The sequence below is a fragment of the Balaenoptera borealis genome, assembly GCF_965194805.1.
Source record: "Balaenoptera borealis genome assembly, chromosome: X".
Classification (NCBI taxonomy): Eukaryota; Metazoa; Chordata; class Mammalia; order Artiodactyla; family Balaenopteridae; genus Balaenoptera; species Balaenoptera borealis.
This window is the reverse complement of record NC_138881.1, coordinates 24,383,433-24,400,512: the sequence shown is the minus strand read 5'-3', so window position 1 is coordinate 24,400,512 and position 17,080 is coordinate 24,383,433.

Sequence of the window (17,080 nt, the reverse complement as noted above, 5' to 3'; positions counted from 1 at the left end):
GAAGGAAATGTTAATGTCTTCATTTTCAACTTACACTTTACTTGTTTCTTATAATGATGACTTTAAAAAAATTTCTTTTTTTTAAAATTTTTTTTTGGCTGCATTGGGTCTTCATTGCTGCTCGCAGGCTTTCTCTAGTTGCAGCGAGCGGAGGCTACTCTTCATTGCAGTGGTTTCCCTTGTTGCGGAGCATGGGTTCTAGGCATGGGGGCTTCAGTAGTTGTGGCACACAGGCTCAGTGGTTGTGGCTCAGGGGCTCTAGAGCGCAGGCTCAGTAGTTGTGGCGCATGGGCTTAGTTGCTCCACGGCATGTGGGATCTTCCTGGACCAGGGCTCGAATCCGTGTCCCCTGCATTGGTAGGCGGATTCTTAACCACTGTGCTACCAGGGAAGTCTTTATAATGATGACTTTTGAATGATTTCTGCTCCATCTCCTGTGTAGCTGATGATTAAATAATAGTTTTAATTTAAAAAATATATATCAGCTAGGGACCAGGCATAGAGAGAATTTAAGCTATGGAGTTCAATAGAGGGAATTTAATACTGGGAATATAATGTTCAAAAAGTGTTAGAAGAACTGGAAGGGCAAACAAGGGACTACGAAGCAGTCTGGCTATTAGCCAGGAGGATTACTATCACTGTTAGCAGTTTACCATTGCTAAACTTAGTGCTAGAGAGGCAAGGATAGGAAACAGTGGCACAAAGGAATGGGAGTAAGGACCTTCTGATAGGAACTGGGACTTAGGATGGAGGAGAGTTGCTGGAAGTTACAACGACAAGGAGATGCAGCCACACCAAGATAGCAATCTGAAGCAGAGAGGTGGGAGAAATACCCTAGAATCTGGTTTCCACTCTCCACTCACCCTCAAATATTCTGCTTCTGGCTCCCATGGGCAGAACTCAGTTAGTCACTAATTGGTAAGGGAGCATGGGCTATGTAGTCGTGGGGCTCAGTCCCCTGAGACACAGAGTACAGCAGGAGAAAAGAAGGACGTGACTCTTAGAGCATATTGGCCAATAAACAGATCAATATGTTCTAAATAGTTAGTACCTCTAATGTTATTCTTTTCTAGCATAACATCACATTCTAAAATTTGTACAAGGTTGGAAAATAATCAGACTACAGATGACAGACTCAATACATATAGGGGTTCAAGGTAGTGGGGGAAGTCTTGAAAATATAAAAATGAAACAATGCACCAAAAAGGTATTTGAAAAAGGAAATATTAACTCTACTTAAAAATGAACAAATGGAAAATATAATGATTCTTGCTTAACACAATGATGAATACCTTTGTATTATCTATATTACAAAACAATGAATTTGCATATAACTCTGAAATTTGACAAAAGTGATGTTGCTACCATGTTTCTTGGAATTGCACTGCTAGTTCTGGCATATGGAATAATGTGGGAAAACAAAATGAGATATAGCTATTGTAAAGTAGTGAAGAAAATTACCATTATTTGCAAAAGATATTATCTGCATAAAAACTCAGAAAATTGTCTAAAAAAGTTACCACAACTTAAAATGCATTTTATTATTAAGAATAAAAAGTAAATATTGTGAAAAATTCTATGTATTATCAAAAGTAACATAGAAATATAATGAAAAATATACTCCATTCATAACAATAACAAAAAGTTGGTAATACTCTGGTATAAAAAATGGATGTGAACTTCATGAAAATTTCTATACACTTTATACTTTATGAGTAAATAGAGACTCATATCAGGCTTGTGATGGTTAACTTTAACTGGTCAACTTGACTGGCCACAGGGTACCCAGATTAAATATAATTTCTGGGATGTCTGTGACACTGTTTCCTGATGAGATTAGCATTTGAATTGGAAGACTCAGTAAAGTAATTGCCCTGTCCAACATGAGTGAGCATCATCCAATCCGATGAAGGCTTCACTAGAACAAAAAAAGGTAGAGGAAGGAGGAATTCAGCTTTTTACACTTCCCCCCATCACCTTACCTTACTGCTTGAACTAGGACATCCCATCTCATCTTCTCTGGCTCGTAGACTGGGATTTATACCATCTGCTCCCCTGGTTCTGAGGCTTAAGACTCAGACTGAATTACACTACCAGTTTCCCTGAGTCTCCAGTTTGCAGATGGCAGATCATGGGAGTTCTCAACCTCCAGAATCATATGAGCCAATTCCTCATAGTAAATTTTCTCTCTCTCTCTATCTCTATACATACACACATATAATTATTTATTTACATATTATATATTATTTATAAATGTATATATTTTATATATAATTATATACTTATACATATTATATATAAACCATAATAAAATTGTCAATTAAGAAAATAGCCTATGTTTAGATGAGGGTTATTGGTAGATAGAAAGCTGATGGTTCCTATTAATAGCAGATTCAGAAGTGCTGAAAGTGAAACTAACACCAGAAGTAAGCAGATCTTCTCAAGGAAACAGCAGGAGGATTAAACTGAGAGTCAACAAATATCAAAGCCAGACTGAGCTGTGGGTCAATTGTCAAGATAATTATTTTAAGGAACTTTATTGAGAACACTTGGGATGTGTGCTCTTCTGTCTATAGCTCATAAACACAACAGCTGGCTATAGTAATTTTGTCCTCAGAATGAAGTTCAACAAGTTTTTTGGGATAAAATAGTCTGTTTTGGGACAAGGTTACTAGTAAGTGTAATGTGGCTTAGGAATAAAGCTGAGCTGAAGTTGAGACAATCCTCAAAGGAATATGAAATGAAAATGTTGGATGAAAGGGAGAGAAAATATTAGATATTTTCATTCCCAGAGTAAAACTCCTTGGTTTAGCAGTTATGAAGACTTTGGGCATGCTTGCTTGCCTGCTCACCATCCATACAAAGGTCATGAACTGCCGTAGACTATAACTTGTTTACTTACACAGATCAGTGGTCAGCCTTAATTATGGGAAGGTCCTATTGGCGAAACACAACCACCGCCATTGTGGAATCCAGCATGCTGTGTACCAATGCCAATTAATGCTGTACTTCATTTATGAATATTAATAGATCAACACACATGACAATACATTTGAGGAAAACACGAACTGTGAAGGAGATGGACAGAGAAGAACAAAGAGAATAACAGAATTAACAGATTAAAAATTTCAGAGAAAAAAATAATTCAAAGAAGAGAAAATAAATTAAACTTAATTCATATCCTGAGAGACAACTTAGATGAATATTGCTTCCATAAAACAAGAATAATTGGCCATGAAAACAAAAAAAATCTGAGATGTAGACTACATTCTTGGAAATGTAAAATTCAGTGGACTGACTAAATTACAAATGTATATAATTTATGTTTGAATTGCAGATCTAGAAATTCTCTCAAAATAAATGAGATAAAGTCAAGGAAAAGTGTGAGACATGGTGCACAGATTCAGGTAACCCCAGAAAAAAGAGGAACTAATCAACTGACAAAAAAGTTCTTAAACTATGGAAAGACATAAATTTTCAGATTTAGATGGTCCATTCACTGCCCAGCAGGATAAATAAAATAAGACTACACTTAGCAAATTTCATCATCAACATGAAAATAAAAATCCTACAGATTTCAAAGAGAAAAAGAAATTTTGTTTACAAAGAAAAGAGAACTGTAAGGAGGTAATATTCTCATCAAAAGTGTAAGCTGTTCAAAAGAAAGAAAGAATATATTTAAATTTTTATGAAAAATAAATATTTTGAAACTAGAATTCTGTATCCAATCATATCATTAATCAGCCATGCCTGTCAAATAAATATATTTTCAGGTACTTAAGAACAGATAAATCTAATACCTATGAAAAATTATAAAACACACTACGTCAGAGTATGATCTAGAAAATTAAAGAAAATTAGAAATAAATGAAAATCCATTATATGTTTATATATAACATACATTTTTTTTCCTTTCAGCAGGAAACAATAATGATTCGAGGGCTAGTCAGTTGTACTACTTAATTCTGTGATAATAAACATTTGAGTAGTTGACTGGAAAGTACTGTTTTTTGCTTTTCATGCTTTAATATCAACACATAGAGAAGATCTTTAAGAATTATAGGGAAATGAGTATAAATACTATAAATGTCACATTAAAAATATATGATGCACAAAAATTGGGAAGTATGGAAAAAAGAGATGCAAAGAAGGAAACACGTTAATTCTAATTTCCTCTTTTAATAACAGGCATTTATTTTCTAGAGGTGAGGTATTATGTAAATCAAGTACATTGTTTAAATTTTTAAAAACACCCATCAGAAGAACTAAAAAGAATACTGTGAATACAGGTAGGGGGTAAAATAAATGCAATACACCCTCTACTTTCCTAGAGAAGAGATAATAAAACTGTATACATTTTGTATTTGGTAAAGAAAACAATTTTTGAAGTTATAATGGTAATTACTGTAAGAGGTAAACTAAAAAACCATTAACCATGGATGACTCTAAATTGTGCATAAGGGTGTGTGTGTGTGTGTGTGTGTGTGTGTGTGTGTGTGTGTGTGGTATGAGAAAGAAGACTTTTTAAAAAAAAATCTAGTCTCTTCTGTAATATTTTCTTCAATATGTACATGTAGTTTCTTCATAATAAAGCATAATTTGATAAGGTTTGAACTTACTAATAATGTGTCAAAAAACTGTCTTATTTAAACCGTATGATACCAGTTCCATGATGAACAAATGGACTATACGGAAAAAAGAGAAATTCCTGATAGAGTCTAACAGTGTGTCAGGGAAAGGAAGTGTTATTAAGTAAAAATTGCCAGGATACTTAGAAAAGCAATAAATATAGAGGTATTCCTTATGAAACAAATGTGAATATATTTTTAGTGTGGGGAAAGATTTTCTATGTATGAACACAATAGTTGGTGACAGAATGGTAAATACTGTTAAATGTAGTTTTTTTTAAAAAAACAAACAAAAATAGAGAGCAAATATAAACACACAAAATATATTTTTATCAAAATGAGTAAAGGACGCTGTCATTATTAAAGAACACTTATAAAGCAAAAGAAACTTACTTTCATATAAATAATTGGGACATGAACTGACAATTTATAAAAGAATATAGATGACCAAGTAAATATATGAAAAAATATTCAATCTCAGTAATGCCCACATATATTTTTTAATTCCATTTAGGATCATTGGATTGGGAAATTTTAAAATTATAAACATATTTTTGGCAATCAGCATTCTTTTCACTTTCTTGTAGGGGTGTATATAAGCATAACCTTCCTGAAAATCCATTTTAAATGAATTTTTAAGAGCCTTAACAAAGGCATTTCTCATCAGTCCTGTGAAATACAAAGAAATGAAGTCAAAAGCATGCACAAAATGGCCATTATACTATTATACTCTTTATAATAGCAAGATAGTGGAAATAGCTTCTCCAAGAAATGAAAATGTTTAAATAAATTAAGAAAAATCTATTTTCTTAAGAAAGTGGAAACTGAAGCAAGGATTAAGTTGCTTAAGTTTCACTCAGGAGGTGTCAGCCCAGTGTATTGGGGGTGAGGAAAAAAAGGAAATGAGTTAAGATCCAAAGCAATGTCAAGCAGTGCATTGCTGCATTTGCTACTGCTTCAAATAAGCCACAGAGACAGAGGAGATCATTCTGGAGGCATGTTTACTTAGCATATAAGACCCTTCTGGAAGGTAGTCAGTCCTGGGAGTGGACCACCAAAGAAAGAAAGGAGGGATACTTATCTGCCCTGCTGTCTTCCGTTTCTTATTTCCTGCTGGTCAAAGTCCACCTCAGGGTGGCTAATCCCCCTCTAATTTGGTGAACACTCTGGAAGCTGGATTCTGCTCTTCACAATGTATTGTTTCATCCAAGTTCAAAAAGGGGATGAACGATCTGGAATGGCTTGGCCACCAGCCAGGAAAGTGAAAGAAGGAGATGGTCAAGGAAATATGAAAAGGCACACAAGGCTGGAGTCCCAGTAAAATCTAGATGGATAATGATCATTGAATCCTTACAATCAAATTTTCTAAAAATAAAGAATGGCACAGAAATGTTCATGGAATTATGTTAAATTTTAGAAAAGAGGGGGAAAATGGCTGTAAGTATGTTAGGAACCCAAGATCATGAGATAGATATATGAATATATAGAGAGATATTCTGATGGATATATCAATAATCTAGAAGCAAATTTACTAACAATATGTTGCTTCCCGTGTAAGGTGACTTTTAGCTTAAGATTATTTTTCCAAATAGTGCCTGCAGTGTTCAAAAATTTTACCATGACTTTGTATTACTTTTATAGTTAGAGTTAACCTGAAGCATATATTTAAAAAAACACAACTAAAGTAGTTACAATGGGATCTGATTTTGCTAAATTTTAATAATCTTTCAATATACATATTAAATTTCAGGAAACTTCAGACACCAGAATAAAGACTCCATGGGGATGCATAAAATACAGAGTTTAAAAACCAGTTGATGAGACAGATGTTCCTTTTCCATCGTGTCAGATGAAAATAACATTATACCTTTTTTAGGAAGCATTTTTTTGAGTAAAGCTCTCTAAATAAATCATCTATGTAAGTTTGGCATAATAGATAAAATAAGAAATTATTTCACATTTGTGGTTTCAAGAACCTTTAAAAACACAAAATAAGATCATTTGTCAGTTGTAGTTATGCTTTTAGTAAAATTATCTCTGGTACTTTAGAGTATGTTAAAGAACTGGACAAAATTCAAGGGCATTGAATGAAGGTGTATCGTGACATAATTTACTTTTAGATGATGAATGGAAAAGGAGACCAAACATTTTAGCGTTTTTATAGTTTAACCAATTCTATATTCTTCCACCTTTATCTTGATCAGATTTACACAGAACTAAGCTTTTAAAGCAAAACAAAAGCTAGCCTTTTGCTTAGATGTTTTTTGAATTAGATAGAATAATAATTTTTGAATGTCAGTAAAATTTTCTAAAGGCTGGTTACAGGTGTTTATTTTGTTTTGTTTTCAATTTGTTTGATTTGTTTTCTGAAATTTCACCAGCACACCAAGAGCCCTAGATGATGCTTCTGAAGCAGGGGGAAATGAATGGGTAACAAAAAGAGAGATCATAATAATAACAGCAAATATGTGAAGAAAACTTCATAATTGTCAGCTATAGTTCTCAGTGCTTCACACACATTAGTAACTCATTTAAGATGGAGAAAATTCTGTGAAGTGAATATTATTATTGTCATTCCCGTTTTACAGAGAAACAGCTAGTGAGTGGAAGATACAGGATTTGAACTAAAAAGATTGGCTCCAAAGGCTACTCTACTAACCATTATAACACCTACTACCTTTCACTGTCATTTGACAGTTGCTGGAAAATCAAAATTATACATTTCATAGAAAATATTCTGCCATGAAGAATCTCTTCCACTTTGCTCTGGTGCAGATGCCTGATTATTGCTGACTGTTTATGTTACAGATATCTACAGAGCTGAGATCTTACATCTGCTTTATGGTCCTTCTTTCTATGAAGTACTGCCCAAACCATGAAAAAGAAGTAATGATGTTGATTTGCCTCATTGCTCTGTTTTATTTCTTAGTACACTTTTCGTAGGTAATGCTACTAAATATTATAACCTTTTAGTCTTTTATTGTATTTTACCATTCCAAGATTTAATGCCAGAACATATGACATTGATGTAAGCAAATTTGGCAATAACATGTTTACAGTTTACAGAGTTTGAATTTTCAATTTACTATTTATTTTAGAGAAAGAAAACTTATAATTTATCATGTTTTTTCTAAAGTCATACATTTTACTACCAATACATGCAAACCATCTAAGAAAGTATGTAACTTTTATTTATGCAATAAATAAAATTATAAATTTATAATTCTAAATTATCATGAAATTATAAATCTATCAATGGTTAAGTGTAGTGATAATTTCAGAAACAAATGCTTGGTAATTCCTTTTAATTTAAATACAGAGAGGAAGATAAAATAAGATTGAAATAAAGTGATAGAAGTAAAATAATAGTTCCAGAGACTGGCATGACACTCACATCTTCAATATAATCTGACTGGACAACTGAAAAAAAATTAGGTAATATCAAATAAAACCAATAACAAGTGTAGAGGGAAAGACAGGACCAATCGTACATTTTGCTTTAACAGAGACAGGAAGTCCTTATGATTGCTTACTCAACTTTCTAAGTTTTAAAATAAAATGATATACATGTAGACAAAAATAATACAGGAAGTACCCCCAAAAGACCCCAAGTAAAGTAAGTCAATGAATAGTGTTTGTATTCCTAAAATTAAGATTAATGACAGGAGCACTGGAAAAAGCAAACATTGGATTTGTCAAATTAAAAGATAAACTTCTTGAAGAATCAAACTTGACAGCTTGGTATACCAGAATGAAAAAAAAAACACAGAGAAAATTTCATTCTTTCATTTTATATTTAGAATATTGAATATTTTTAGATACTCATTATCACAGTACTACTTCTTGATAAAAATAGCACAGGATATTGATTATTGCCTTATTGTTGGGTATTTAGATTTTCGTCAAATTTTCTTTTATTATACTAGGATAAACTTCTTTGAACCTAGGTCTTTTTCCATATCTCAGATCATGTCTTTAGGACACAGTCCAAGAGGTTTACTGAGATACTTAATATAGATGGTATAAAAGTAATTTCCAGTGGCCAGTTAGAGGAGTAAGCTGTGACATATTTATCATTTTTTGAACAACACAACTTAATCATGCAAAAAAGTTTATCTGGTATTCTGATTGTCTCTCCAGTTGAGTCATTTAACTTGGAAAACCTCTACATTGTTGAATTTGCAATTTCCATTTGAAATATCTTCACAAACACTTTTCTATGACATTAGCGGTGACTACACTGACTTGAAAGATTCTTCTTTTTATAAAAAAATGTTTTTAAAGGGTTTTTAATTACATTTTTTATAGAACATGTCTGTCACCTGTCAGGCAATGTGATTAAAAGCAGGAAAAATTGCTTATTTGCTTGATATAGAGCACAGCATATTCTAAGCTAAATACATGTTTGTGACCAAATTCATGTGCTATATAAACTGCTAGCCTTAAGAATAAAATTATGTACTTTATTTTTATTTTATCCTATTTTTATTAAATTTAGAATGCACATGAGACCTGGTTATACTTCAGTATGTATGTCTTGAAATTAAGCTGTCAGTCCTAAAAGTAGTGACACTGCACTGTTTATGAAAAACATGATACTCTGGTTAAAAGAAACAAAGCTAAGCAACAAGAACAAAAAGAAAAACTCTCAAAGGCCATCAAATTGTTGAGAATAAAATCCAAAGCTCTTATCCAGCCTACAACACTGCCCCTAGCTGCATGAGCTGCCTCCTGGACCTCTTAAGTCCGTCTCCTGTCACTCTTGCCTGTGCTCCTTCTTCCCACTACCTTTATCTTTCTCACCATCCCTCTATCACTTGTTCCCTCTTATCAGGAACTTCCCTCCAGATAGTCACATGGCATACTCCCTTAATTTCTTTCAGAGCTCCTGATAAAAGCACTTCCCTGACTACCCCCTTCATTTTCTAGCCCTTCACCTGCCTTTTACTTTTTTTCTAAAGCATTCCTCTATACCTGACATTATAAAACGTGTATGCTTCTTTATTGTCCTCCTTCTCAATGAAATCTAAGCTTTATTAGGAGAGAGACTTTTTTTGTGAACCAGTGCACTCTCATCACCTGGAACATCATGTGTCACATAATAGGTTCTCAATATATACCAAAGGAGTAATACGATGCATTCACTGCTGGGGGCCAAAAGTGATGTAGTAGAATCTTTATATTCTCCATGTGAAGTTAGTTAATACTCAAACTTTAATTGTGATATGGAAAAAAAATCAGCAAGGTATTGCATAGATTAATGTATGTAATCAAGTGATAATAATTTTTTAAATCGATGGCATGTATTTAATATAATATCCTATAATAGATGACATCTTTTGTATGTTGGAAAACATAGTTAGGTTATTTATTAAATTTTAACTAGTTATTTCCCTGATAATTATCCTCTACTTCCTATACCACTCTCTCCCCCTACCTACCCAATTTGAATGCCTAAGTTCATTGCTTCGGGGGAGGGAGGAATGAGTAAGCAGAAAAGAGAATTCGAGTTTCTTCTTCTGGATGTGCACACCCCAAATCTAAAGCCCTTAGGTAGAGGACATATTGAGCATTGATGAAAATGGGAAAAAATCATAAGAAGGAGGAACATTTCTTCATTTTCTTGATATTCTCTACACAAAATATCTTCCAAGTTTGAGGGTGGGGAAAAAACAATAGAGTGATACTCAAAATATAGCATAACAAATATGAGTCTGCTGTCAACATATCAGGCACATTTGTTGGGTCTTCAGTGGCTATACCACAAGTGTGTTCTAATTCCTTTGCATCTTCAAGTCCCAGGGAACTTTGATCGAATCTCTAAGAAAAGGGATAAATCCCTAACTGACTGAGAATAAGTTTCTACTACTCCAGTAGAATGAGGATTTTAAATAAAAATTAAGTGGGTAAGAGAAAAATAAAAGAATTGTATTTTTTGCACAACTAAGCTCTATATACTGGCTACCCACAATATATATACCCAGTGACAGATTTTCTATGAGAGTAATGCAGCTTACACTTCAGGGTCTCGCTTGCACAAGTCCCTGGGTTCTGGGAGTGCTTGCAGTTCTGGTATGTTCTGGAAACCAGTTTGCACAGAAAGCGTTTATCTGTAAGCATTTCTAGAAAATTGTCTAAAGAGACCTAAAAGGAAATGAATCTGCATTGTTAAGGATCCAGCTATTTGTTGTGGTTTCTGTTTTCATTTAAAAATATATATACTTTTGAACATAATTATAACTACATAATTTTGTATTCTTTTTTTAAAATAAGACCATCATATTGTATAAACTTCAGGTTCCACCTAACCTGGGCCCACCCTTGGATGTGCTTGTATATACATATAACTTTAGAAAAATATACAACAGGCTGATGAGTGTATTGACTTTTGGAAAGTAGCTATGGCAGACCAAGTAGAGAAAGGTTTTTCAAATTTTACCTCACACATCTTCATAATTATTTACTACATTATGTTTTATATTTCTTTTTTTAATTCCCTGACAAAGAGAAACAAGATTCTCATTTCTTCAAAATAACTTAGCGTCCAGTAAAATCTGCCAAAATAAAACAAAATAAGAAAAGGAACCAAGTGTTTGGCTTTGGCAGTGAAGGAAAAAATACCACATCTTTCTCTTTACTTTCACAGCCAAATTTCTATAAAGGAGATTATCATTATTTTTATTTTTAGATTTTATTGAGGTATAACTTACGTATCATAAAATTTACACATTGTACCAATTCGATGAATTTTTTAGTGAATTTATGAATGTGTGTAACCAACACCACAATCCATAAATATTCCCATTACTCCCCAGAATTCCCTTGAGCATGTGCCCAGTCTATAAAATTATGATTTTGTAAATCTGTTTTTATTTAAGAACCATTGTCTTCACTTGATCACTTCTTAGTACTCTTCTTACCTCACTCCTTTGATCACTTCTTAGTACTCTTCACTTGATCACTTCTTAGTACTCTTCTTACCTCACTCCTTTTGACTTCTACCATGTCATTCATTGAACCTTTCCTTGCCATGGTCACTAATAACTTTTTTGTTATTAAAATTAATGGATGTTTTTCTACGTTTATCTTGATCCTTCAGCTATCCTTGCCATTGTTGGGAATTCCTTGCTTTATGAAACACTCTTGGCTTTTGTGATGGTGAGTCTACCCAATATCTCTCTTTCGTCTCCTTTCTCCTTACAAATAAGAACTCCCAGATGTGACCATGTGATCAGCTAAAATATATAAATTATCAAGGCCATTTGCTTTTGGGGAGGTGATGAGATGTAAGAAGTTAGTTAAGCACTTCTGGGAAAGATTTTGATTCCTGATATAGATGTCCACGCTTCTTGCTTTCCCCACTTTGTCCTTCCTGCCTGGAACACAATAGCTTATTGAAGTTTCATAGACCATCTCCCCACCATGATAAGAACGGCAAGGCATAAAGGTACAAATTGCTTGAGATATTAAGGGCATCATGTAGACTTTATAACAGCTGTGATCTTCCTTTCTTTGGACTTAAATGAGAGGAAACAAACTTGCATCCTGTTTAAGCCCCTGATATTTTGGTTTTCTCTTACCAATATCTGATTACAATCACTAACTAAAAATAGCTTAGATGGCTTTTCTTATTTTGAGCCTATGGGTAATGGTGCTACCTGGAAAAGTCTTTGTAGACAAAAACCAGGAATGTTATCTGATGAATTTATTTCTGAGAATATCCTATGATGCGACATCCTCTTCTGTCTTAGAGAAGGCAGTTTTAATGATTGGCCGACCATGGATTTTATGGACCACACTTCCTTACATAAAGACAAACTGGTGCACTGTGGCAGTAAGCAAATTTGTTTAGAAAATTAAAGGTACCATTTGCACATTAAGGTTATGGCCCTGGGAGGAAAATATCCTTTAGCTATCCAAGATACCAAGACGAAGTTCTTTGTAGAGCTATGCGCATTCACCCTTCCTTCCTCTCTCCCTCCTCCTCCTCCTTCCCCTTTCTCTGTGTGTCTCTGTCTCTGTCTCTCTCTTTCTTTGTCTCCCTCTGTCTCTCTTTTTCTGGGATTCATTAATAAGCCCAAATGAGCATATAGGTGATGACAGAAAGAGAAGACCGAGTTTCATTTTCCTCACTTCGTAATATAGATTCTTTTCATTGTTTTTAAGCCCAATGAAACGATATATTTTGGCTGTTATAAAAATATCAGACAGAAACAAAAGAATAACGAGGGAAACTAAATATTGTGAGAAAAGTTTCAAAACATGGTTTTCGTGTTTATAATGTGAGGATACGAACAATGTCTAAAATTGTTGATGGGAGTCAAAACTGAAACAAATGCATGGAGGCAACTTAGGGATAACAAAAGCCTTATCTTTTATTACCATTGTGCCCAGTGACACTATTTCCATAAATTTATCCTAAAATAACAATTTTGCTGAAGCCTATTTGGAGTGGAACCTTGTATTAAAGTTAAAATTTTCCTGAGCATTTTTTCTTGTGCACCCACCAGGCAGTGAATCAAGGTGGTGAGGTGGGGGACTAGCACTCTCTTTCCATAAAAGTTAACAGATAAGTTGTTGTTTTCACAATTAAAAGTTTTTACAATAGTTAAAACCCTTCGCTGCATCCTGTATATTTCTTTGTATCTACCACAAATTGGTTTGTCTATGACCTAGTTTGATAATTAAGGACAGGGACAATTTTCTTCCTATATGCAGTACAGTCATTATTTGAATGGCTTGCCATACTAATTTTCCCAGGAAATTTTTTTAAATGCAAAATCTAATAAATCTGAAATCCCATTTTCATTAATTATATGGGAAAAGCAACTACCCATAATTAGGCCAGAGGAAATATTTTAAATGAAATTTTGATATTTTTTATTTATCGTAAAATCACTCAAAGAAATAGTAATTATATGGGGTAATGCAAGATGTCCCTTAAATAAGTTTTTACAAATCTTATAAACATTTTTTCATGTATTTTTAAAATAATGACTTTTTGTGAGTGATATCTCTGAAAGAAATTAAGTTTATTATCTTCAATATTTTTCCAAGAAATCAAGTAAGAAAATTTTGGAGTGCAGCATGACCTGGGATTTCCTTTTTTTCCTGTGTAATGAAAGTATGTCTGGACAGTTATTCCAAAAGACCATTATTTATAGACACCAACCAACCTTCTTCCACATGATCTTCTAAAGTTCTTCAGGGAAGTCCTGTCAGCCTCAAAAACAGAAGATGCAGCCTTGTCCATGGCTATAAGATTCAGCAGGCTTCCTAACATTTGAACAGCATGACTCCCTAAGAATTTCAATTCTGCATTATCTTCTCCCTTTTCAGACATCTTCTTGAGATCTTTAAATAAAGACCATGCATTGGGGTGAATCGCCATAAGCTCAGCACCTCACTCTTTCATTGTGGCTATCTAATCTAGGAGATCAAAATCCCCTAGAACTTTCTAAACATCAGATACCCAGCCTCAGCCACTTAAGGTGATTTTTTTGGAGCCCCAAACAAATTCAGCGCTCCTTCTGACATTTTTCTTGTTTGCACTGATGAAACAGAGACACATCTCATTTTTTTGGCCTGCTTCCACTTGCTTTACTCCTCTAATTTTATACTTAAAAGGTAATTTTCACTTTATCCTTTTCAGGTTTAATATCTACATATAGTTACCTTTAAAAAATATTTTTAAGCCTGTTCTTTTGACCATGATGGTGTTATCAATTGTATAAAAGAAGATTCCAAACTGAGAAAACACCAACAAATGAAGGTCCTCATTTAGTTGTCTCATAGGCACTAAGTCTAATCTGTTACTGGGCACTCTGAAGCCAAATGATCAGTATAGAACACGTGTTAACTTTTTTTCTTGTCCCAGCTCTCCCTGTAGTTTCCCACTTAACAATAGTACGGAAGGGTTGTGCCTATGTTTTTTGAGTCATGACCATCACATACCTTAGGTTTATAAATATTTTCTTCATTAAAAAAGCATAATAGGAAAAAAGTTATGAATGTGTTTTTCATAAAATAAAAAAATATACAAAGCAAGTGAATTGTTTGTATATCTTGGGCTATTTTGATGAAAGGATGGTGGAATTTCAAAGTTTCCTGAAGAGTATTTGGAGGAGGGCAGTGGCAAGAAAAATGTAGAATTTCACAATTTAAAGTGGTAGTGTTGCTATTCATGAAATTTCTAAAAATCCCCAACAGAGATAAAAATATGAATGGTTACTCCATAAAAAGTAAGAAGTCTTCAGCTTGTCATGCTAATTATTCTATTTAATAGAGGAAAAGATTTGCAATTATGGTATAGCAAGCTAGAGAACTGTTAAAATATCAGTCTAGAGGTTACTGATAAAATGCTATGTGTAAGAAAATGATGTGCAAAAATTACCCCCCAAAATCTACAATTCTGCTGGAAAGTATATGGAGTGCCCATGATGGAACAGAGTCAGTAAAGGAATACTGAAAGACCTGAGGCAAGCTAGATCATGTGTACAGGCATACTTCATTTTCTTGCCTTTGGAGATATTGCAATTTTTACAGATTGAAGGTTTGTGGCAACCCTTTGTTGAGCGTCTATCAGCGCCATTTTTCCAACAGCATTTGCTCACTTCGTGTCTCTAAGTCACATTTTGGTATTTCTCAGAATATTTCAAACTTTTTCATTATTATTATTATATTTGTTAAGGTTATCTGTGATCAGTGATCTTTGATGTTACTGTTGTAATTGTTCTGGGGTGCCACAAACTGCACCCATATAAGACAGTGAACTTAATCGATAAATTTGTGTGTTCTGACTGCTCTACCTACCAGTCCCCCATCTCTCTCCCTCTCCTCAGGCCTCCCTATTCCGTAAGACACAACAATATTGAAATTAGACCAATTAATAACCCTATGATGGCCTCTAAGTGTTCAAGTGAAGAGTTGCATACCTCTGACTTTAAATCAAAAGCTAGAAATGGTTGAGTTTAGTGAGAAAGGTATGTCAAAAGCTGAGATAGGCTGAAAGCTAGGCCTCTTGCACCAAATAGTTATCTAAGTTGTGAATGCAAAGGAAAAGTTCCTGAAGTAATTAAAAGTGCTACCCCAGTGAACACTGGAATGATAAAAAAGTGAAACATCCTGATGATGGAGAAAAGTTTGAGTGGTCTGGATAGAAGAGCAAACCAGCCACAACATTCCCTTAAGCCAAAGCCTAATCCAGGGCAAAGGCCTTATCTTCTTCAATTCTGTGAAGGCTGAGAGAGGTGAGGAAGTTTCAGAAGAAAAGTTTGGAACTAGCAGAGGTTGGTTAATGAGGTTTAAGAAAAGAAGTCGTCTCTATAACATAAAGGTGCAAGGTGAAGCAGCAAGTGTGGATGTAGAAGCTGCAGCAAGTTACCCAGAAATTCTAGCTAAGATAAGTAGTGAAGGTGGCTACACTAAACAGCAGATTTTCAGTGTAAACGAACAGGCTTGTATTGGAAGAAAATGCCATCTAGGACTTTCATAGCTAGAGAGGAGAAGTCAATGCCTGGCTTCAAATCTTCAAAGGGCAGGCTGAATCTCTTGTTAGGGGCCAATGCAGCTGGTGACTAAATTGAAGCCAATGCTCATTTAACGTTCCAAAATCCTAGGACCCTTAAGAATTATGTTAAATCTACTCTGTCTGTGCTCTGTAAATGGAACAACAAAGCCTGGATGACAGCATATCTGTTTACAACATGGTTTACTGAATATTTTAAGCCCAGTGTTGAGACCTAACACTCAGAAAAAAAGATTCCTTTCAAAACGCTACTGCTCATTGGCAATGCACCTGGTCACCCAAGAGCTGTGATGAAGATGTACAATGAGGTTAATGTTTTCATGCCTGTTAACACATCCATCCTGCAGCCCATGTGATAGTATAAGCACATAATCTGAGAGCCTCTCATTAATAAATGATTGGAACTAATATGAGAATTTAACAAAATGACTATTTACAAAAAGCTCATATGTGATTCCTGCACTAAAATTTAAGAACAATAGCTTATTGTCTTTTCTCTAATATAGCAATTGCCCTAAAGTGGCTTCTGATTTCAGTGGACGATTTCAGCTTTTTTTCTGGTGGGTCGACAAGAAGTACTTTTCTTTCTTCCTTCCTTTCTTTCTTTCTTTCTTTCTTTCTTTCTTTCTTTCTTTCTTTCTTCATTCATTTGAACTTTATTGAGGAATAATTGAAAAATATAATTGTATATATTAAAATATATATATATATATATATGTGTGTGTGTGTATATTCCTCCCCACCCCAACACCCCACAGAGAGAGGACAGAGTGAGCTTGCCAAAAGAAACTCAAAACTTTAACACTTTCCTTCATGGCATCCAAAATTCTGTTCCCATTCAGCTGGTGACTGATAAGTGTCCTTGACCCTAACCTACTTTAGTGCTCCTGCAAAACAGAACATTTACCTTAAGGCCAGGCTATAC